The sequence below is a fragment of the Stenella coeruleoalba genome (assembly GCF_951394435.1).
Source record: "Stenella coeruleoalba genome assembly, chromosome: 1".
NCBI lineage: Eukaryota > Metazoa > Chordata > Mammalia > Artiodactyla > Delphinidae > Stenella > Stenella coeruleoalba.
In genome coordinates this window covers 163,484,175-163,506,250 of record NC_137169.1, presented here as the reverse complement: position 1 = coordinate 163,506,250, position 22,076 = coordinate 163,484,175, and the positions used below count along the sequence as shown (strand labels likewise).

Here is a 22,076-nt window from a genome sequence, read left to right as displayed (position 1 = left end):
AGGAAGAAAAAAGATCCTGGTTTGTGGCCAAAAAAGCAGAAAACAACGAAAATCAGCTACGGCTGTAATTCTGGACTTGTCTGTGGCAGAAAGAGTTAATAGGACGGTGGTCTCAGGGTGGGGGCCATTATATTCTCGGGTCCAGGAGAAGCTCACATGGTTCAAGAAAAGATGACGCCACATTTAGTGTGGGACAGCCCTGTCTGGGTTCTGGGCGCTGTCACTCAAAGAGTTAAGCTAGTCTTATGGCTGGGGAGCCCTCAGGGAAGGCCTGAGCCTGCAGGGACCAGGCCCTCTATGCCCCAGAGCAGTGAGGTCTGGGGTAAAAGAGGGGCTGAGAAGTGTGGCCAGGAAAGCCGAGTGTAGGCCCAACTTTTTTTTTGCCTTGTTTGACCAGCCTTGGCACTGCCCTCTGGCTCTCCAGGGGAAAAGCTGCAGTTCTGCTCTTGCAACACAAGGAGCAGACTGGAGAATTTAGATCTGCGTCACAGAGCTCAGAGAGAGAGAGAGGAGAGAGAGGAGAGAGAGAGGGAGAGAGAGAGAGCGCGAGCGCTCCGTCGATAGGTCTGCTAGCAACAGCCGTGCTGCAGCAGAGAGAGAGAGAGAAATCAAGAAACAAGTCATAGCAACACCGGGCACCAGGTTCTGCCAGCTCACTTGCCAAGCGTTCAGAAATCTGTCAGGGGCCGGAGGCCTCTGGGTAGCCTAGGCTAAGGAGATGACACGCAAGGTGGCACGGGCGGTTCCCGCGGGGAGGAGGTAGGGTGGCCGTGGGGGGCAGGGGTGGGAGCAAGAGGTTTCGGGGCGATGGTGGAAGGTTTAATGGGACCAGTTTCTGGAACATTCGGGACTGCGGCACCTTATGGCCGACCGAGATTTGGGTCTGCGCAGGCGACGATGGGTGGTCCGATGGGCTTCAGGACTTGATGGCGTAACCCCCGTCTTCCCCCACGTACGTATTTGCTGGGATCGGGGGCGATGTCTCTGCGTATGTGGGTGCTCTGTCTTTCTCACCTTCTTTCTTGCTTTTTGCTATTTTTTTTTTTTTTCTGAGGGAGGGGTTTTTTCCACTTTAATTTCTTTTCCCTTAGCGTCAGCTGCTCAAGCCTGACCGAGGTAGAGGAAAGAGGAGCAGGCCGTCCCTGGCGCCCCACCTGACCTCCCAGCCTCTACCCCCATGTCCTTCTATCGGGCAGACAGACAGACAGACAGGCTGGTTTTCCAAGTTGTTTGGGTATCAGTGTCTGTCCGTCCGTATGGTTCTCAGGTAGAAGGTACGGAGTGAGGAGGAGAAGTGTTGAGAGGAAGGCGAGAGGGGCAGCTTTCTAGGGGTTGCCTTGTTGAAACATTCGGCCCTGGGAATCTGGGGCTGTTGGGGAGCAGGTGGGCAGGATGGGGCGTGGGCTGCGAGAAGTGGGGTAAAGCTGGTAGGTTTGTCACTGCGTAGTTGGGGAAAGTGGGGAATGGTGACGCAGTCACTGTTGGATCTTGTTAGGGGCTCTGGGGGGACAGGTAGTGAGGGTCCCAGGATCTGTAGGGCCAGCTGAGAGGGGTTGAGGATGAGCTGAGAAGGGAAGCTAGCATTTAGAGATTAAATGTCATCCTTTTGGCGTTGGAAAGTTGTTTACCTTGTGCTCTCTGTGTCTCCATGTTGGCACCCTTCCAGTTCACATGTGATGGCCTTCCTTGTACTGCTGCATCATTAACTAAGTGACTGAGCTGGCCTTCCATTGGCCAGGGGAGGGCTCTCACTCCAGACACTTCCTCTGATTGGTGGGTGGACCAATGGCAGGTGAAAACCTTTTTTTGATTGGCTGAGGGAAGGGTATCAAATCTGAATTTGCATTTCACTTGCTTAAAGGGGAGGGGGGGGGAGCCCAGCAGCTTTCTAAAATCTGTTTAGGGGTGTGCGTATGCTCCTGTGTCTGTGCCTGCTTCTGACTGACCAGTTGAAGCCTCTTCCTGTGCCTTTTTAACTTCATGCACTGTAAGGGAGAGGAGCTGAGGGCTCCCCAAACTTTTGTTTTGGAGGGGCAGGGGTTGGGAAGATGGGCACGCAGAGGGTTGACCAAACTGGAAGAAAATACTCGTTCTTTAGTGGGAATTTTCCGATCAGCCACACCTCAGCGTTGCGGCAAAATAAATCTTGGCTCCCCTGGAAACGCATGGGCAAGGTAGGGCAGAGCTGCTACTGCTGCTGTTGCCGCCACCCTGGGCTTCCTGCTGACTCCGGGCTCCTCCCCGGGGACAGGAGATTTGCATTGACGTCCCAGGCTGTCCAGAGCTGAGCCCATTATGGGAAGGACCTGCCTTCTGGAAGCTGCTGCTCCCCGGTGCTTGGAAAGGTGAGGACGGGAACCGACCCCAGGACGCTGCTCAGAAACTGCGTATTTGGTGGGATTTCCGGAAAGCCACGGGGCCGCAAGAGGCTTGGAGGTCCCAGGTTAGAAGGGTTTGTCATTCTGGGGAGTGAGGAGAGTAAGAGCAAAACTAGGGCAGCAGGCTGCTCGCCTCTGGTTGGGGGAGGAGGACTTGGAAAAATCAGGGTCCCAGCTCCCCGTCTGGCCCTTGTTGCAGCCCCCGTGTCTGTGGGGAGGGGGTTTCGGAGCCCTGCACCTTGCGCAGTGGCCCCCGCCCATGACTGCGCATCTGGGAGCGCAATGCGCCCTGGGTCTCTGGCCTAGGACAGCACCGCCCTTCTTATTACATAACGGAGGGCACGGCTGTGCCTTCTCGGCCCTTTCCTGCAACCCTATCTCCTGGCTCCCCAGGGCCCACAGAGCTGGGGAGGGTCTGGTGGGTGAGCGGTGAAAGGCTCCACTCCCTTGGAGGGCTAGCTCTTGTCCAGTCAGTGATAGGGGCTGGGTTTGAAGACAGAAATGGACTGCTGACCCCCATCTTGGGATATGAAACGCAGAATGTCCTTCTGAATGCCCTGTGTCACCTATGGCCCCCAGGACCTCTCAGGAGGATGGGATGATGCCCTTCTTTCCCTCTTATGCTTTCTGCGTTTTGAGAGGAAGTTTCTGAAGGGAAAGATGTGACAATTGTGAGAGTTAAGGGTTTGGGGGGGGCAGTTGGGAGGTGGTTGACAGTTCCCTCCCCTTGTCTCTGGCTTTCCCTTTCCCTGGGTGGGTTGATAATATTTTTGGACTCCTTTTTATCATAAGGCTGCCATTTTGGAGGCATTTCTGCTCGTCTCCGACATGGTGGCGTTGGTTTTTCTGGTCCTGCTGTGCCAGTTCCGCAGAGTGGGCGGGGGGCGGGGGCTATGACGGAGGCGGCGGCGGCGAGGGGGGTGCGGGGGGGCAGAAGCGCAGCAGAGGCGGGCACAGCGGTGGCTGCCGCAGTGAAGGTGGCCCCAGGGGCAGGACCGCCCAGTCCCACCCTCGGACACAGCCCTGGCTTTGCCAGAGCGTGGGCATTGCTCCCCGAAGGCCTGGGTCTCCCATGCCTTCATCGGCCTGAGGCTTAGAGCAGTCCGGGGAAAAGCCTTGTTTGGGGCGGGAGGGTGGAGGCAGAGATACGGCAGCTCATCTCAGACGTGTCGGACCTGTGGTTTGTGTTCCCCAAATAGGTTCTGTCTCTGGCAGTCTCCCCATGGAGACTGGGGGTGGGGTCCATGGCAGCTCTGAGGATTTGTTTGGATGGCCCTGCCTTTTTCCCGTTTCTTCCTCTCTGTTCCTTCGCACGCCCCCTGCCAGTGCCATGGATCCAGCTGTAGTCCTCCAGTGAGGCTCCCTGCTGCCCGTCCCTCTCCTCTCCAGGCCCTTCTGCGTGCAGTGGCCATCTTGTCTTTCTTGCTCAGAAATTTAAAATGGTTTCTCATGGTTTCCAGAAGGAGATTCCTTCCCTTTAGCAGTATGCTGGAGGCTGTCTGAAACTAGTCTCGTCTTAGCTTTCCTACACTCAGTCTCACCTCCCTGAGTTTCCCTAGGTGGACCACGTATTCCAGAGAAACCAGACGAGTTACTTTTTCTTGCTTTTTCTGTCTCTCTGTTCTCACTAGTGATACTCTCCACGCCTCCTCTCCACTGCACCCACCTGCGGCAGTCCCACCGTCTTCCGTGGACCTCTCCTGATTACCTTCACAAGAAGCAGCCCTCCTCCCATCCGGCCAGACTCCCATACGCTCCATGCTTCTTTTGTGCTACTGTAGATGTGCTGTGGTTCTTCGTGTATAAGTCTTATGTCACCTATTAGATTGTGAGCCCCAGGAAGCTAGGGAAAAGAAGGGAAACATGTACCTGTGTGGTGCTTTCTGTTTGCCAGGTACCACATCCGTCTGGTTCACGGCGGTTATTTCGTTTACTTCTCACCTCAACCCTGCGAGGAGAGTCCCATGGCCGGTAAGTGTGTTGATCGTGATTAGAACCCTGGTCTGTCAAAGCCTTTGCATTTTTCTTCTCTCAGTCTTCAGTGTCTGCAGAATGCCGCATACGAGGTAGATCCCCAAAATGTGTCTATTTAAGGAGTTTTGTGAGTCCCTGATGTTCTGTGAGAGTTTGGGTGGCTCATCCTCCTGCGCCCAAGGTCTGGGTCACTTGGCTCTTCCATGCCACCCTCCCTGCTGCCTCATTAACTTTCTCCTCTTTCTTTGAGGCTAGGTTCACCCAAGACAATGGGGATTTTTTGTAGCTGAAATTGGTGGACTAACAAACCTCAGTTTTCCTGGTCTCCTTCCTCTCGAAAGAGGAGGCAGAGGTGGAATAGGTTGTAGCCTCTTCAGAGCAGGATAAGCTCCGGAATCCAGAGGTCAGTGGAGACCGTAGAAGCAGAGACATGGCGCTTGGGCAGACCTAGGTTTGCATCTTGACTCTGCCTCATCTTAGCTGGGTGGTTTTAGACAAGTTACTTGATTTTTCAAAGTCTCAGTGTTCTCGATCAGTGAGATGGAGCCTCTATCCCTACTACACAGAAATGCCTAATATATTGCCAAGCAGATAGGTTCCCGAGAGAGAGTGATGCAGCTCCCTTCCCCCTGCCCAGTTGTCTAGTGGGGATTTAAGAAAGGAACATAGCAGGTGGCTCGAGAAGAACTGGGGGAGAAGGAAGCTTACGTGCATTCAGTGGTATCATAAGCAGGGGCAGGGGAGGAGGTAACCCGGCAGTCTGCACCTGAAGCCTGTGAGGTAGTGCCTTTCCCCCACCTGGAGTAAATACCCTCTTTTGCATTAGGAACTTTTGCATCAGGAAAACACCATGGAAACGCCATGAGCATTGGTGGTGGCGGAGTGAGGGTTAAACAGTGAGCCTTCCTGGGATCCTTTTGATGCCAGGTTAGTTTCCCTTCTTTCCAAACGCAGCAGTGGCTGCCTGCTTCCTGATGCTGTTGCATCCCATGGGAGGGGAGTCGGGCACCCTGAAGCCCCCTGTTACCAGTTCCGGGGCTGCAGAGCAGAGAGTGACGACAGCCCGTGAGTCGTCAGCCGACGGCAGCGGGGACCCTGGTGACGGCTGCTTTGTTGTTTTTTTCCTCTTCGGATGATGACTCAGTGTGTCGGGAGCCTGGAGATGGAGCGCTCAGCCGAGTGGCCAGGACGTTCTGTCAACATGAAAGCAGCAAAAACAGTTTGTCGGGGCTCAGCGCTGACCCTGGGCTGGGGTCATTTTCAGGAAGGGCTTGGCACAAGAAAGACCACCGCCAGGCACGGGATTGGGGGTGACGTCGGATAACTCAATAGGACCCTATGGACCCTTGAATTTTAGAATCTGAAAAGAAAATCAGCTGTTTGTGTTTTATTAGATGAGCTTGGCAAACAGGATCACTTCTTGAACTCCTCTCACTGGTCCCCAACGAGAGACATCTTCCCAGGTTCAGAAAACCCTTTGGGATTTCTCGGTTGTGGCTTGTTGCCTTGGATGGAGGGCAGGTCCCTTCTAGGGGGCAGGGGTGGGCCTGGCAGTCCTAGTGCCCATTAGGGGATATGGAGTCGTAGGTTTCCTCTGCTGGCATCACGTGAAGGTGGTGGATCCACATCACAGGCCTTGAGCTGAAGACCAGCCCTTGGGCAGCCCACTTCAGCCTCTCCTTTCCTTATTATCTCAAATCAAAGTCTTACCTTCTCCCCTTCATCTTCCTCATTTCCTTCTTAGGCGCAGTAGTGGGCCTGAAGCCCTTGACCTTTGCGGCTGTGTGTGTGTCATCATGGCGGCTCAGGGTTCTAGACTTTTCTTGAATCTGCAGCATTGCGCTTTGTGCGCGTGACACCCCCCGCTCCGCCCCGCCCACCCGGCCCCGCCCCACCAGGCCTTCTTCGGAGCAAGAGAGAACATGGGCCTCCATCGCCACTGAATCTCAGCCAAACCGTCATCCCCAGCATCTGGCCTCCCTCCTCTCCTCCCCCGCTTTCGGCCGGCGTCTGGGGTGCAGGAGCAAACAACTTGTGGGAGGAGATGGAGGGCCAGCCTGGCCTGGAGCTCTCTGCCTCCCTTCCTCGGGTGCCGTTTTTCAGCCTCACGCTTCCTGTGGATGGATGATGCCAGCACTGACATTTGTCGCCGAGCACCTCCTCTCCCCGAGGACTTCCCCGTGCGACTCTTTTGGGGTCTGGAAAGAGTGGCTCTGGGGCCTTGGGAGCCAGAGGGGACGGGGGACCCGGCCCAGGTCACAGCAGACTGTGAGACGGGCGAGGGGTGGGAGCTGGCCGACCCCACCCAAGCGCAAAGGCAGCCCCGGCCCCTTTGCGTCATGTCTTTTTCAGCCTGAGGAGAGAGCAACTTGACCTAAAAAAATTGTATATATGTGGGTGTTGGATCCTTTGTGTGTCTTTGTCCAGAAGCTGTGCATGTGATGAGAGCCTAGGTTCTGTACTTCAGAGAACTGTTGTCCTTCAGGTTTGTTTTCAGAAAGATGTGACGGATGGGCCGTCCTTGATGAGACCGCGTGCCCGCTGGGACTGGCCTTCCTCCAGGATGCTGGGCCCGGCGTGGTGTTTCTTCTGTCAGTGGACGGTGAGCCGCAGCGGAGGGCCATGTCCGGGGGCCCAGAAGGGACCCTGATTGGGGCCTGCATGTGCATTGCTTGGTTGGCCCTGGGAACTGAGCCCACCTTTCGCTTCTTCCCCACAGAGAACTCAGAGGAGTTCAGCTCCATGGGTAGGTGACAAACTCCTGGAGACTCAGCTGACGATGGTGCTGGTGTGCAGAAGACAGTTGTCATCCTGTGGGATAAGTGTGTGCCCGTTTGCATTTATTTGGAACAAAAAAAGGAGCTGCCTGGCAGCCTGGCTCTCTGCAGTAAGTATTTTTTTGCATTCTTTTATCCCTTCAAACGTCGGAAGTGGATAGATGTTTATTGAACCTAGCCAGCTGCTGTGCCTTCTGCATTCTTTCCTGCACACTGCCGCCCTTGGTCCTCCAGAAGAGAGGACTGGATCGATTTCCTCATGCTGCTGGAGAGCTGCAGAGAGGCTAGAACTCAGTGTTCAGCCCCCGCGCGTCCCCCTCACATTCAGGAGGTGTCGATTCTCCCTAAAACAGAGAGCCAAAAGTCCGGGTCCCTCAGAGCAGAGTGTTCACGGGCTGAATGGAAGGGCCCTGCCTGCGCTCATTGCCCCCAGCAGGGAGGTGAGGCTCTCCGTTGGCTGGCTGGAGGAGCTGGGGGAGGGGGGTGGGCCTTGCCAGCATCTAGCATGGTTCTCTGCCAAGTTCTAGCTCCAGATCTCTAGGCCGCTAGGAACCTAGACTATATATAGCGTTGTGCTAAGCAGTTCTTATCAGACGTGTCTGCCCTCCCCTGCGGGAGAGGAGCGCTTCTATCAGAGAACCAGAACCTGGAAAGTGTGAGCCATCTCCATGGGGCCTTTTATACTGGGGAGGGTGTGTGTGTGCGCGCGCGTGCACACACGCGTGCATATGTGTATCTGTGTATATGTGTCTGTGTCTGGTTCAGGGCTGCCAAGCTTTCTCTCCTTCCCCCTATTTCACATGCTAGTAGATTCAGAATCTTGTGGAGGAGGGCGCTGATGTAGGCTGAGGGCCAGGAGGGGCTGGTGCTTCTCGAAGGTTCCTGGATCCTGGGTTTGGAGGAGAGGCTGGGCACGTGATGTGGCTGAAAGCACAGTGTGGCCTCCGGTGTGTCTTCCTGGTTTCCGGTTTGCCCTGCTTTGCCCGAGGATGTCTTTTGACCTCTCTCTTCCTTCTTTTGAACCTGCTGCCTTCCCTGCCTTCTTCCAGCCCTCCCTCGTCCTTTCTTGGATTTTCTTTGGGATATGTGAGGCAGACCCAGCTATGGGCATCCGGGAGCTTGTCTGTTCCCCGCCCTCACCCTCGTTTGGGGCTTCCGGAAGTCTGGCTTGACCGGCACAAGGGGCCAGCTGTCCTCCGAGGAGCTGGTGGTGAACGAGCATGTCATGCTGGGAGGTATAGGGCAGAGTGGGCTGGGTCTTTGCCTCCTCCCTTCCAGAGGTGCTGTTGAGCCCCCAGTTTGTGTGGTTCTGTGACCACAAGTGCTGGTGGATGTGACGCCATCCCAGTCTCGTCGGTGAACCATCACCAGCCTGCTTATTGGAAACCAGGCGCAGCAAGGAAGATAGGATTCAACGCCCTCCTTCCCTGCCTCCCAGGTAAGTCAGGTGTGGGCCACCCGTTCCAGGCCCTCCCCTACCCCCTGCTCTTCCCACGAGGGCGTTTTCCTTATTCAGTGGAGAAGCCTCAAACTTCTCCATTCAGAATCTCCCAGACAATTGCTCCCTTCTTTCCATTCTCCTCTTCCTGGCTTTTCTGTGAATGGGGTTAGTAACCAGCGAAGGCTCGGGGGCAGGGCGGCCAGCCTAAGCGATCAGGCACTGGCCATGTGGGAGATGGCGGGGTGTGGTCGTTGGCAGAACAGTTGGGCCTCCCGCAGTAACTGACCAGCCGCTCTCCCTGACCCCCTACGAATAGCACGAGATTCTGAATGCTGATCCCTCAGAGGGGCTGCGAGCCCGCCTGGGAACTGGGCCTTCTCTTCCTGTGTCGTCTGGACACCTTTAGCCTCGCTTAGTGCAGTGCTGTGGTCTGGAGCTTATAGACTGTGGGCTGGGCAGTGGACTTTGGGGCTCTTTCCGCCTCCTTTGGGTTTTTCTTTTTTTTGTTTGTTTTTTTTGTTTTGTTTTCTTGAGTGAATAACTACTTTCCTCTAGGCCCTCATTACCTTTACTTAAAAAAAAATCCTGGCTCAGTAAACCATCGCAAAGATCTCCAGGCAGTTTGACGTAGAAATGTTTCCTTCTCTGCGTCACCTGTTGCTGGTCACAGTAATAGCGATTGTGATTAAAAACGGTGAGGGCCTGCAGAACTGGGGAGGTCCGTCACATTACAGAGATGGTTCAGAAGGCAGACCGGAGGCAATGTGGCAGACATTACCAGGAAATCTTTCTCCTATCAAGTAGATTCCTGCCACATTCTGGGCCAATAGGCCTGGTTGGAATGAGCTGACAGCAGATTGTCTGGGGTCTAAAGATAAAAGGGATGGTGCTGGGTAATTTTATGACGCTCTCGGCTAATGTCAGGGGGCACCTGTGGGATGCCAACTCTCTGCCGTTGCCTCGTGGACGCGGCTGTTGTTTCCTCCCCACTCCCCCCGCCCACCCCTACCCAGGGAAGTCTGATGTACCCTGCCTCCCAGCGTTTCATCTTCTCCTCTTCCCATCTGAGATGAGTCTCTGAGTTGGCTGTGAGCAGCCTGAGATCCTCGCTGAGTGAGGAATCCAGGGCCGTTTGGAAGAGTCCGACGTCTCTTCCTTCAAGGAATTTGACAAGTCTCAGCCCCTCCAGCAGTAACGAAGGGAGGGATGGCTAGGGGTGTTGGACCTGGAACATGAATAAAGCAGACAGATCAGCCTTGGTGCAGCTGGGGAGATGAAGAGGAGCTGGCCAAGTCCCTCAAGATGTGTCAGCTAGAGTCTGGCCAGCACTGGCTGTCAGGCTGGAGCCAGATGGAGCTGCTGGCCATGCTCGGGAGCCTTCGCTGTCCTGTGTGCAGTGCGTCCCCGGGCCTGGCTCCGGGTGACCGCTGCCTCCATTCACAGCGCTGCCCTCAGCAGGGTGGGGAAGTTGGTTTTGCTCCTTGAGATGTAGTTGCCTCTGTGGCCTCTGGTGTTCCCAGAATTGGGGTTGGTGCTCGCCGGCTGATTTTCCTACTTCTGTCCCTCACCTGGTTCTTACCTTCCTGTTCACCAGCCTGGCTTCTCCAGACCTGGAACGTTAAGTGGCAGAAGCCAGGCTGGCAGAATAGCTGGCATCCGCTGAGAGGGGGGCCAGGCGCAGCTGGCACTCCTTTTCGACCTTTGAACCCCTGCAGTCTGGGAGCCAGGAGGCAGCGTGGGGCCTTTCCAGCTGGGGTCCGGCAGCGGTTAACAGAGCTGGTGGCGCTGGAGCCGTGGTGGTGTGGCTTGGCCAGGAGGCATGGGGGAGGGGCCCTGCCAGGGGACCCGATTGGTCAGCACCTTCCTATTCCATTGAATCCTGGTCTGGTCAGGGCTGTGAATTGTTTAATGCATATCTTAGCTCTATCCCCTGGCACGAGTGCCCCGGAGGCTGCAGCTGCAGCTTTAGAGAGGATCTGTACCTCATGCTGGTCACTTTTTTGGGCATGTTGCCTCCCTCTGAAATATGCGAGAGAGAGCCTTTTCCACTAGCCGGCTGTCTGTGGGAGGCCCTCATCTTGCATTGCTTTTCTGGGACTTGGAGTGTCTGTGAGGAAAGCAGAGACTGGGTTTGGTTCCTTGGTAGCTCCTTCCGCAGGAGCTGCTCGTGGGCTGATAAGGCCAGAGAACGCCTCCAGGCCCCGGGCCTTTGCGGAGCCTGATGCAATAGTGCGGAGCCTGATGCAATAGTGCGGAGCCTGGGCAGGGGAGTAGCAGGGGGACAAGGATGGAGAGAGCCATGCGGGGAGATGGTTGTACAGTGTCTGACCACAGGATCAAGGCCAGGAGGGGGTTGGAGGAGGTGTCCAGCCTTCAGCCAGGGCTGCCTGCTGTGGCCTGAGTGAACACGTGTGTGCATGGAGCCCAGAGACAGGCATCAGAGTTCTTGGTCTCAGCATGCAGGCCAAGGAAAGGGAAACTGACCTTTGTCAGGGCCCCCTTTTGCTTATTTCATCTCATGCTCAGAACAACCATATGCAGTAGGTGTTACTTCCCTTTTATGGTTAAAGAACTGTGATTGTTCAGTGACTTAACCAAGGTCACACACTTGGTAGGTGGCACTACTGAGATTTAAACTCAGGCACTTCTGAGTCCAAAGCCTGTACTTTTTCTTCATCCTCTTAGGCTGAAGCCAGACATTTTTGGGAGCTAAGACCTTCAGGGGATAGGCAAATGATGTGACCCAGAGTGAAAGGCCAGATACCCAGGGGACTCTGCTGTCACAGGGAGGGCTGCATCACATCCCTTTTGAGGGAGGCAGGGCAGGGGCAGATACCCTTTGGTATCCGTGGATAGGCAGGCAAATACATTCCTTCTACAAATATGTCTTCAGTCTCTGCTGTATCTGTGCCAGGCATTGTGCTAGGTTCTAGGGATGCAGAATTCCACAAAACCAAGTTTATGCTCTTATGGAGTGTATATTCTAACGTGGGGAGAGATCATTAATAATAATAAGTAGAATTTAAAAATAAAGTAGACATATATGGAAAAGAAGGACACTCCTACATAAGAAGAGGCATCCAGATGTTGGTCAAGGAGGGAATTTGAGAGACGGAAGGACCTCGGCCACCTGGGGAAGCCATATTGATTGAGCCTCCAAAGAGAACTGATACACAGACTAACCCCTCTCTTTTCCTAACAGCGGGGAAAATCCATCCAAGGTCCACAGAGCTCACAGGAACTTGGCGTGAGTCAGGAATCAAGGTGGCCGTAGCCTGTAGTTTGGTCACCAGCAGACTAGGATTTTCTCCATTAGCCATGGCTGCTCCTGACCTTCCGTCTCCCACCGTCACCAGGCGCCAGCTGGCATCTCCACCTCAGCCTGGTCACCGTGGCCACCTCTGGTCCACGCAGCACGGGGGGCCACTCGGGTTCAGTCTTTGCTGAGTCACTGGTAAAACATGTGTCTGCAGGAGGCAGACTTCAGCTGAGCCTCTCCTGCCAGAACACGTGGTTGTGAGATTTCGCAGTAGGGAAGGGACAGGCAGAGGCTGAGGGAGGGGAGTCCCCTTGTATCAGATGCTTGGACGAGCTCTGTGTCTTGAGAGGTCGGTGGCTGGGGACGGGGGAGGGGACATTTCCTGTGTGCAACCTCTGGGCTCAGGACTTGTCTACGTAGTAGGAGTGCAGTGGCTGCTGGGCCCAGGGTGAGCCGGGCCACGAGATTCTCCCTCTTTGGTGCCGTGGTCCTTGCCGCCTGGCCCACCCTGACCGTGGAGACTGCCACCTGCTGCCAGGGGGCCGTGTGGGTCTTGGTGGCGTGTGGTTGTGGGGGCCCGGGGAGCCTGTAGATGAGTCTCCAGGCCTGGGTTCTGGCTCCCTTGGTAAAAACTCACTCACCCCCTTCACCTCTTTGGGCCTCGGTTTCATTATCTGTAAAATGAGAGGGTTGAATCAGAATCTTTTTGGAGATTCCTGCCAACGCCCATATGGGGGCTCCCTGGATGTTCATGGAGGTATTTCTTAGCCGGAAACTCAGGATCTGCATCACAAGAGAGGGGTGGGACCTTGAAGACCCGTCTGAGAGCAGCTGTAATCGTGTTTTCTGAAGGGACACTGTCGGCATGAATTAGGGCAGGTGGGTGGAGACAGTTTTTGAAAGACCTTCAAAAGCAAGTGCAAAGGGTGAAGATGGCACGAAGGTGGCTGATGAGGACCCTCCAGGTGACCGAGGACGTGGACTCTGGCTCGCACCAAGAGGCTTTTCGAGATGGGCCGTGTGGGAGCTGCTGGGGGCTTGCTGTGCTGCAGGGGGTGACTTGACATGCCGTGTCCCAGGAAAGATGTACCATCCTTTCTGGCCCTAAATCCTGGAGAGAAAATAGGACTGCAGGGCCCTTGTGTCCTGTGCATTCCCTGAGACTTATCCTCAGGGTCTGTGCCCCTTTGCTGTCAGGAAGTTTCCCTTTATATTTAGCCTTCTTTTCTCATGTGGTTGTTTAAGCCCTTCTATTAAAAAAAAAAAAAACGATAAAAAGACAAGAGAAAAGAAAACAAAAACAGAAATATCTCAGAGCTACCAGCTCCATTTTGGCTTTTTAGTCTTGAGTCATTCTTTAAAAGACAGCAAAAATGAAACACATACAGCAAAGCCCAGGGTCCCAGGCCCTTGCGGGCTTTTGTGCAAAACCAGGCTGTGGCCAGGAGTGGCCAGGTCCTGGCCTCACTTCTCTTCTCCATGGCAGCCTCAGTCCCTGACGTCCACCATGTTTCCTGGGCTGCGTGGGTAGGAACCCTGAGGCGGAGGCACACATTGTGCAACCCGCTAGACAGAATGCAGAGCATTAAAAATAGCTGCATTTCTCCAAGATGCTGTCTGCTTGCCACTCTGCAGGACACTTACCTGGGATTCGTAACTCTGAGCCCAGCCTCCCCAGCTCCCAGGAGGGTGGTGTGAAGAGGGATTTGGGCTAGGATGCAGGCAGGAGAGGAATTGACTAGTAACCATTGTCTCACATGTGCCGTGCGATGTTTCACAGTTCTTTTCACGTTTGCGAGCTCTTTTGGCCTCACACAGCCCTGTGAGGGCAAGTGGGTGGTATTAGCCCTGTAGTTGATGACACTGAACCAGAGAGAATCCTGCCAGGGTCTAACTGCTTGTATCTGCTTAATTTGGGACACCCACCCAGGCCCCCTGACTCTGGTTGTCATTTCCTCGGGTTCTAGTTGTGGGACCCATGGAGCGGGGCAGGGGTCGGGGTGGGTCTTGGGCAGTTGACTTGATCTCTCTAGGTTTGGGGTCGCTTCTCTATATATTGAAGGGGCAGGAAACCTCAGAATATCTGGGTTCTCCCGTTCTCCGTTCTTTCAACTTCTTGGAGCTCTTGTGAAGACTGGCTTGCACTCCTTGGCTGGGAAGCCAGCCCTGCGTCATGTGTTTCTGGTGAGGCTTCTTACATTTGGAAGCTTCTGGAATGTGCAGTGCTTCAGACAGTGCTGACATGTCTGTAAGGGCACTTGCTGTGTGTCCCTGTGGTCATGCTTCTGCTAAGTAGCTTTCTTAGAAATGAGGCCTCACTGTGGGGCCTTTGAGATTTTCCCATCGGATTTATAAGGTACACACGGAGCTTTGCCCAGGATGCACACTGCGTGTACGTTACCTGTTTGTTAGCTACTTTTAGTGTACAGCACCTGCTGGAAGAATTGGCTGAGGTACCATGGTTAAGTAAGATACTGGACACGCTGGCTTCAGCTCGGATTGTGTGAATCACTATTGACTTGAAGAAGTAGCCCTTTCCCACGGAGAAGGTGGTCAGAGAATTCTTGGGGTCAGTGTTTTCTGAACATTGAGCACAGCCCTCACCCTTTAGAAGGAGAGCTGCGCGTCTTCTTGGCCATGAGGCCCCTCTGTGTGATCTTCCTTCAAATAGGCCACAACCTCTCTGAAGGGGAAAGAAGTGTTAATTTACAACACATTTAGCCACGGTGGCTTAGGCTTTATCCCGGGGTGTTCCCTGAAGAAGGACTGGGATTGGACGTTTGTCCATGTGTATCCCCCGAATGCAGCCTCGGCTTGTAGAGAAACCCCGTGAGGGCGAAGCTACTGGGGGATTGTTTCGGTGGATGCAGGCTTCAGTAACTTTACCTATGAAGATTTGTCATATCAGACCCTGTTTGCCTGGAGGTTGGGAAAGAGGATGGCTGAACCTGTAGCAGGGAGGGTGGCTTAGGCTAGACTTTGGGAAGGACTGTGGCATCCCCTTTGCTGAGGGTTCCCAAGGAAAGATGAGGCTTCTTTATCTGAGAGGGGGAGACTGGAGGTCCTGGACAGGGGCTTTTGGGCCTGAGTCTGTGAACTCTGAGGCCACCCCAGAACAGCATGAGTGTGGGTGTCAGGATCCGGCGCAGGCTTCATCTTTCCTTTCTGCCTCTGAGGCACGCCTGAGCCTGGGGCGGGGTCGGGGGGTGGGGGGGACGGACACATGAGCATTGTTTCTCCTTGCAGAGAGAACTCCTGCCACTGACCATATAGGACTGATAATATTGGAAAATAAAAAAGGGAGAAAGGCACGTTGCCCCTTATCCCTGGCAGGAAAGAGCCCTGAGCTGCTCTAATCCTGATTTGTATCACTCCCCCCGCCCCCCCCCCCCCAGTTCCTCCTAGCCCTAGGGATCTTTGATAGGCATCAGAGACGTGAAGGAGCACGGGCGCGCGTGCGCGCGTGTGAGAAAGAGAGAGAGGGGTGCATGAGGCAGGGCCATGCATAGTTGTTGGAGAAAGGCAGGAGATGGAAGAGGAATATCTCAGGGCAGGTCCACAGCTCTGGGACCACCAGCATTGCCTGCTGTTCTAAAGGCACGGGTGTGTGTTGAAGTGAGCATACTACTTAGAGGTGACCAAAGTCCAGAGTCAACCAGTTAATGTCTAAATGAGGGTTGTATTGAATACGGAGAATCATGTATCCTTTTGTATTGTTAGTGCCTGCAGATTTAGCATCGAAAGGCCTGCCAGGTCAGGAACCTTTCCCTGGTTCCCCCTCTTTATAAGATCATGCTTATTTTATATCAGCTTTCTATCTTCCTTCTTTTCTGTTTCTCATCCTCACTCACTCCTTAGGTATACGGGAATATTTGTCCATGCGTTAGTGTTACCACTTCCTTGGGGTCCAGTTCTTCCGGTGTCCCTGACATCATAGAATGTATTACTTTTATTTCACATGTGAACTCGGCACAGGCTCACTGCAGAGATGAACCGTTTCTGAAATGGGGCAGCTCCCCATCTGGTCCTGGAGAAGGTCATCCAAAGCCCTGAGGAGATGGGAATCCAGGGTCTCCTTGCCAGGACCAGGTCGGACGCATGTCGTGCTTCCTATCTGGGGTGGGAGTTGCTCAGGCATGAATCCCCCACCCCCCAGCCCTATTAGCTGTTTCTTCTTTTCAGCTTGAACCCTGAGTAGTGGCCTGGAAAGTCTGAGACCACATGTCACCTTGCTAGGTGAGGAGGGGGCAGAGAGAGAAGAGAGTGACAGGGACAGAGAGGAAGGGAACGTGGGCTCCTGGCCACTGGCCTCTCTCCAAGACAGGTGAAGTCTGTGTTCAGAAAGGAACTCATTTAATCTTTTGGCCCTAATAGCAGTTATTTGTGTTTTCTCTCCCTCTCTCTTTTCCCTCCCTCTCCCTAACCTCCCCCCCCCCCCCGCCCCCGCCAGCCCGCCTCCAAAAGAATTTAATCTGCTGGACAACAAACAATACTGTTATAAAACTTTGAAAACAAGAGGGCGCGGCCTCCCTGACAAGGAGAAGGGCATGCCGGGTAATGGGCGAGGGAGCCTGCCAGGCCCGAGATGGAGCCAGGCAAGAGCCCAGTTGGCTGGGCACCTGGGTGCCCGCCCCTGCCCAGCCCACCAGCCGTGCCATCCCCAGTCCAGAGGGGAAGGAACCGAAACAAAAGTGGGGGCAGCGGAGCTCTTGAAAAGGGGAAGTTGTACGTGTTCCCCTCTCCGATCTGATGGGAATGCACTAGACTGTGAAACTACCCCCTCCTCCCCCCTCCCTCCTCCCCCTCCTCTTCTTCCCTCCCTCCTCCCCCTCCTCCTCTCCCTCCTCCCCCTCCCCCTCCTCCCTCCTCCCCCTCGCTCCCTCCTCTCCCTCCTCCTCTCTCCCTCCTCCCCCTCCTCCTCCCTCCCTCCTCCCCCCCTCCTCCCTCCTCCCCCCTCCTCCTCCCTCCCTCCCCTCCCTCCTCTTCCTGCCTCCTCCCACTACTCACTGTTCCAGGTCCTGAGACTGGTAGACAGAAGTCCTGATAACAGAATGAGGCTGGCATAGCCGTGAAGGTACAGCCACCAGCCTGGCCAGCTGCAGGGGAAGCAGGAGAGAAAGGTGCTCCAAGCTGGCTTTGGACTCCAGACCTACCCTCTGTCTGCCCAGCCTCCCGCCCCCCACCTAGGGAAGTGGAACCAGGTCATGGGCATGACCCGGTCCATGTGCTCTGCCAGGTGTGTGCCCAGGTACTGGGTAGAACCGCCACTTGGAGGTTAGTGGGTACGCCCCGGGCTTCCTGGTGCCTGCCGGGGCTGTGCTCCTGGGAGGATGTCTGACTTGGGGAGATGCTCTGCTCTCCTTCCAAGAGGAGTGGGGGCAGTACTGCAGAGGCTGGGCACGCTTCTGGAAAGGTTCCTGGGGACAGAAACGAGCCTCACCCAGCAGGCAGGCATGCGGTCCTCTAAGTGGGGCTCCTGGCAGCATACTGTGCCTGCTAGTTACTCCTGGTGGCTGCAGGAGGGGGTGACCCAGCTCCTCCTTGGGAGGTGGGGAAGCTGGGCTCTGGGTGTCTCTCCCCCAACCTCCAGAGTTAGATTTCACCTGAGCCTGAAGTTTCACTTCTGAGTCCATCTTCACTGGGTCAAGTAGATGATTTGGGAGTGACAAGGGAGCAGTGTTGGTGGTTTTTCTTCAGATCTGCGTTGGCTTGGACCTGTGAACTGTGGTGGGCATTGCGTGTGTGTAATAGACCAAAGGCACACTTACTTTTCCTCTTGTGGAAAGCACCAGCTTCCCTGAAAGCAGTTCAGGGCTGTGCCCATCCTCTGCCCAGCCTAAGTCACTCTCTGGGAAACAGGGAGGCGTCCTTGATCCCATCTTCACGCCACCCCTCCTCCTCCCCTTCACTGCCCACTGTCTCCTGCTACCCCCCAGGCCCCATGGCATCCCCAGGGCAGGATAGCCATGTGCATCCTCCCGGCCAGCCAGTCATCCCAATTAGGGCCTCCATGCCCTGTCCTGAGTCTGGGAGGTGGGGAGATTTCCAGACCCAAGTGGTGTTGAGGAAGGGACAGAGGCCTAGGAACACAGGCCTCCATACCCCTGCCCCAAGAGAAACCAGAGCTGCTGATGCTGGGCCCACACAAGCTGAGAATGTGGTGATTTTTTTTTACCTCAGGGGTCATCTGGGGGGGTTTAGTGGGTCTGGAGTATGTCATCCCACCTTGGGATCTAGGGCCTGTGAAGTGTGGTGGTTCCTGGATGCTGAGTCCTCATGGGGGCCAAGCTGCCAGAGAGAGAGAGGAAGAGAGAGCGAGCCAGTTCCACGTTCCCCTCCTCCATGGCCCCCTGGATATATACCTTTCATTTTATCACCCTTTCCTCTGATTCATTAACCACAGCTAGTTGGCAACAGGTCCCACCCTGACAGCTTAAGACAAAATGTCCAGGACACTGGGCCAGGGCTAGAGCCGAGAGTGACAGGAAGCTGGGCTGGGCCTCTCTGTTCAGACGTACAATGGTCTGGGACTAACTCAAGGGCAGACTGTTCCCCTTTTTCAAAAGGGCCTTTTCTAGGCCCCTCTCTCTTACCAACATGACTCTTCCTCACTCCCAGGAGCCCTGAAACCAGCATTCCCAGTGGCAGGAAGATGGATGATCTGGGCTCCACTTCCGGCGCTCCTCCCCCACTCTGGCTGGAACTTGCGTCAGTCATGTAAGTAGCTGTGACTCAGCACCCAGCTGGGTTGGGAGGGAGGGAGAAGCTGCTGCCTCGCAGGAACCTTCCCAAGCGTTCTGGATTTGAACACGCTGTGGTAGCGCAGAACAAGCCAGCAGCATTTGGTTCCTGGAGGCAAATATCTGTTTGTTCCGTGGGTTTGCTTACGGATTTCATAAACAAGGATTCCTCTCCCTCCTGTTTTCCTCCCGTATTATTTTTTGGGCACCGTGCTGGGCATAGGATTTTTAGCACTTTAAATGACACAGCATCATTTATAGAATGCAGTAGAAGCTCTCTCTGCAATCTCCAGGCTATTCTTTAAGCAACGGCCCATGAATTGTATTTAACACTCATGTTTTTGTTTGGCCTGTGCAGAGTTTCTGTTTCTTTTTTTTTTTTTCAGCTGTATCGGATTCTGCATGCCTTTAGACTAAACACGGCCCCTCCGGGTCCCCACACTTCTGCTGCACACTGTCTGTGCTTCTCTGTCTTAAGTGTCCTGCCTGACCCCTCCATACATTTGAATGTGCAGTGACCAGTCTGCACCAGCCCCTCTGTTTTCGGATGAACATTCCGAGGCCTATTCCAGGAAAGTGCAGGCCCCAGTTCTCAGAGCCTGGCCGAGCAGGAATTAAAGCCACTGTGTTCTGATTCACTGTATGGTGACCTTTCCTCCACCCTCGGGTCCCTGCCCAGGCAGAGGAGTTTCGTAGGCACGAGGGGGTGGAAAAACCTCCAACTAGAATGTGGGCACAGACTGGACTGGGGCGGCATTGTGGCCCCCAAACCCTCTTCCTGTGCTGTGGCACCTCCCAGGGCTGACATACCCACTCCTCAGGGGCTGATTCTCCTTCCCGACAGCCCTCTAAGCCCTTCTCCACTGGTCAGCTTGCGTGGGGCCGCTAGGCTGAGGTGGGAGGATCCAGCGTCCCGCCTTTGATGACACAGCCCTTAGCAGGCTGGGGTTTTACCAGGCTGCCTTCTTCCAGATCAAGGAGGCCCTCGGGTTGGGTGCCAGGGAGAGCAAGCTGCTTCCAGCCGCATGAAATCACCTGGCTACTTGCAACTAGGGGACAAAATCAGCATCTGGTTTCAGGTAAGTGTGTCATTCATTGCTCGGCCGACTTCAAGAGAGAAGCCTGGTTCTGTTGGGAGGTCTGAGACCTCAGCAGACCCTTTTATCTGGTGGGATTGGAAGGGTGAAAGGTTTGGATACTAAGATGACTTTTATCCCCTCTACTCTTAGAGTGTTTACAGCAGTGCATTGCTAATGATTTCTTGTCTCTTCTTCCAGAGAACTGAGAGTATTTTAGAACTCGAGAGTTGGAGCCCAAACTCAGGTTCATATCCCTTAGATCCCTCGGTGACAGTTGCTCCTCTGCTATGTGCATCCCCTCCTCTGCACTCAGAGCTGATGCTTCCTGGGTAGCAGGAGAGACATGGATTAATCACCCTCACGACTAGATGACCTGAGTGTGTGTTCTGAAGGACAGGAGCATGATGGTGTGAGAGGGGAGCTTAACCCAAAGCCAGGCTAGACTGGGGAACTTTCCTGCGGACGGGGTGGCCCAGCTGAGACCTGAAGGAGGACTTACTTGGCGGGGAGGGCAGTGACTGACGGTTGGTAGTTATGAGAGAGTAGATGCAGATTGTTCCAGAAAGAAGGAATAGCCTATGCAGAGGCCTTCTGATGGAGAAAGAGGCAGTCTGGATCACCGAAGGACTCCTGTGACGACACCTTAGGAACGGGTTTGTGGAGAGTGGCAGTTGGAAGTTACGAAGGAAGACGAGTTTGGCTGAAGTACAGAGCAGCAAAGCTGAGAATTAGCGAGTGTAGGTCTCCAAACCTCACGTTTTATAGGGTTCGTATTCTACGGGAATGACTATCATTAACGCTCAGTCGTGACCTTAAAGCCTTAGATACACCCCCCGCCCCCCCCGCACTCCGGCCTCCCCTCCGCTGTTGACTGCAGGTGTCCTTACTTAGAGCCCTGGCAGGCAGTACTGATCCCCAGCCCTGGCTCTCCCACCTGTGGCCGAGGCCACGCAGAGCCCCACCGGCTGCAGAGCCTAGTGCTGCCTGCTGTCAGGATCGCTCAGGCGTCCAGCACAGGTACTGCAGGGCAGTTCATCCCCAGCGTCTTCCCCTCCCACAGCCCTGCAGTGGAGACCACAGAGGCACCAGGGTGCTGGAGAACAAAGCAAGTGTCGAAGCACCGGCTCCTTGCAGAACCAGGCGTGCTCTCATCTCCACCCAAGTTTAACATGTACAGTCAGGAATACCCCCCCCTTCTATGCAGAAATATTGCCTAGGACTACCCTCACCCTCAATCTTCCTCATAATTAAGTTCAAGAACAGAATGAGACGGTAGTCCAGCTACAGAACAGGAGGCAGTGGGCAGAAGAGTAGGAGCACAGACTTTGGAGTCAGAGCTGGAATCGACACCATTCACTAGTCATGGGACTGTGGACAAGTTTTTGAACCACACTGAGGATCAGTTTCTTCTCCTGCAAAAAATGGGAATACTACCTACTCCGCAAAACTGTTGTGAGAATTCAGGAGCACAGCTTGGTGTTCAAATTTTATTTCCTTCTCTTCCCGAGAGCAGCACATGATGTTATGTCCAGAGGCATAAAAAATCAAAGGGTTTATCTAGAGTCCTGAAGAATTGGTGGGGAACCGGAGAGATACAGATTCTTCTTTCTCTTGGTTATGGTATCAGAGGAAATACAGACATATTTTCTTAGCTTCAAACAACCAAAAACGATGGTGCAATTAGGAGATGGGAAATCTAATTTGAACACCATTTGCAAACCTAATTTTCAGGCAGAATTTGAAAACAACACAAAACAAAACTCCATTCTTTTATTAGAGGATTATCTACTTAGTACAATTATAAGACACTAATCTTTTTGTGTCACAGTAGAGAATAAATAAGATTGGCAATTAACGGGGTCATATTTGAATGTCCTGACCACTCACCTATGGCTGGGAAGGAGGAGCCCATGATCTACGTGACTAGGACACATGGAAGAGTTGCCCTGGCTCAGGTGAAACCCACCTTTGTGTAGTGTCTAGAGCCTCACAGGCAGAAAGGGTGCTTGTTTCCTGATGACGTGAGATAATATCGGAAAATGCTTTTCACACTGTGAAATAGTTTACAAAGCAGGGCAATACTAATGTAAATATTAACCCAGTTTAGTAACAGCTTTGGCAATTTTATTTCGTCATATATATAATAATATGTAGGGACTGGTTATGGAATTAAATAACTTAGAATTCATGAGTTTTGTATTGCGATTGTCTGTGTAAATTATCAGCTTTGACTTTCATGTTCTTTGAGCATCACTTTGTAACTCTCCTCTGTGCCTTTCTAATGGATCCATATATCATGTCCCGTCACAAGTGGAACTGCAAGAAGACACCTCTGCTCGGGGCAGAGGCTGGGTCTTCCGATCGCATCTCCCTTCTTTCTTCAGTGAGATCCTCTTCTTCTGGAAGCTGGTTTCACATGGTGGCTTAG

The 22,076-nt window shown here is 54.0% G+C and overlaps 1 long non-coding RNA gene across 5 annotated transcripts; it reads left to right on the top strand.

Moving 5' to 3' along the window:
• The first annotated feature begins 521 nt into the window (after window positions 1-521).
• On the top strand, window positions 522-16,543 carry LOC307177899. Of its 5 annotated transcripts, none has more exons than XR_013825106.1 (3): window positions 522-759; window positions 892-2,345; window positions 4,010-16,543. It is a non-coding gene; the product is annotated as an uncharacterized lncRNA (long non-coding RNA). The 5 variants fall into 5 exon arrangements; XR_013825107.1 differs by lacking the exon at window positions 522-759 and having other exon boundaries at window positions 811-1,792; window positions 2,252-2,345; XR_013825108.1 differs by lacking the exon at window positions 522-759 and having other exon boundaries at window positions 811-2,174; window positions 2,252-2,345.
• Window positions 16,544-22,076: the final 5,533 nt, after the last annotated feature.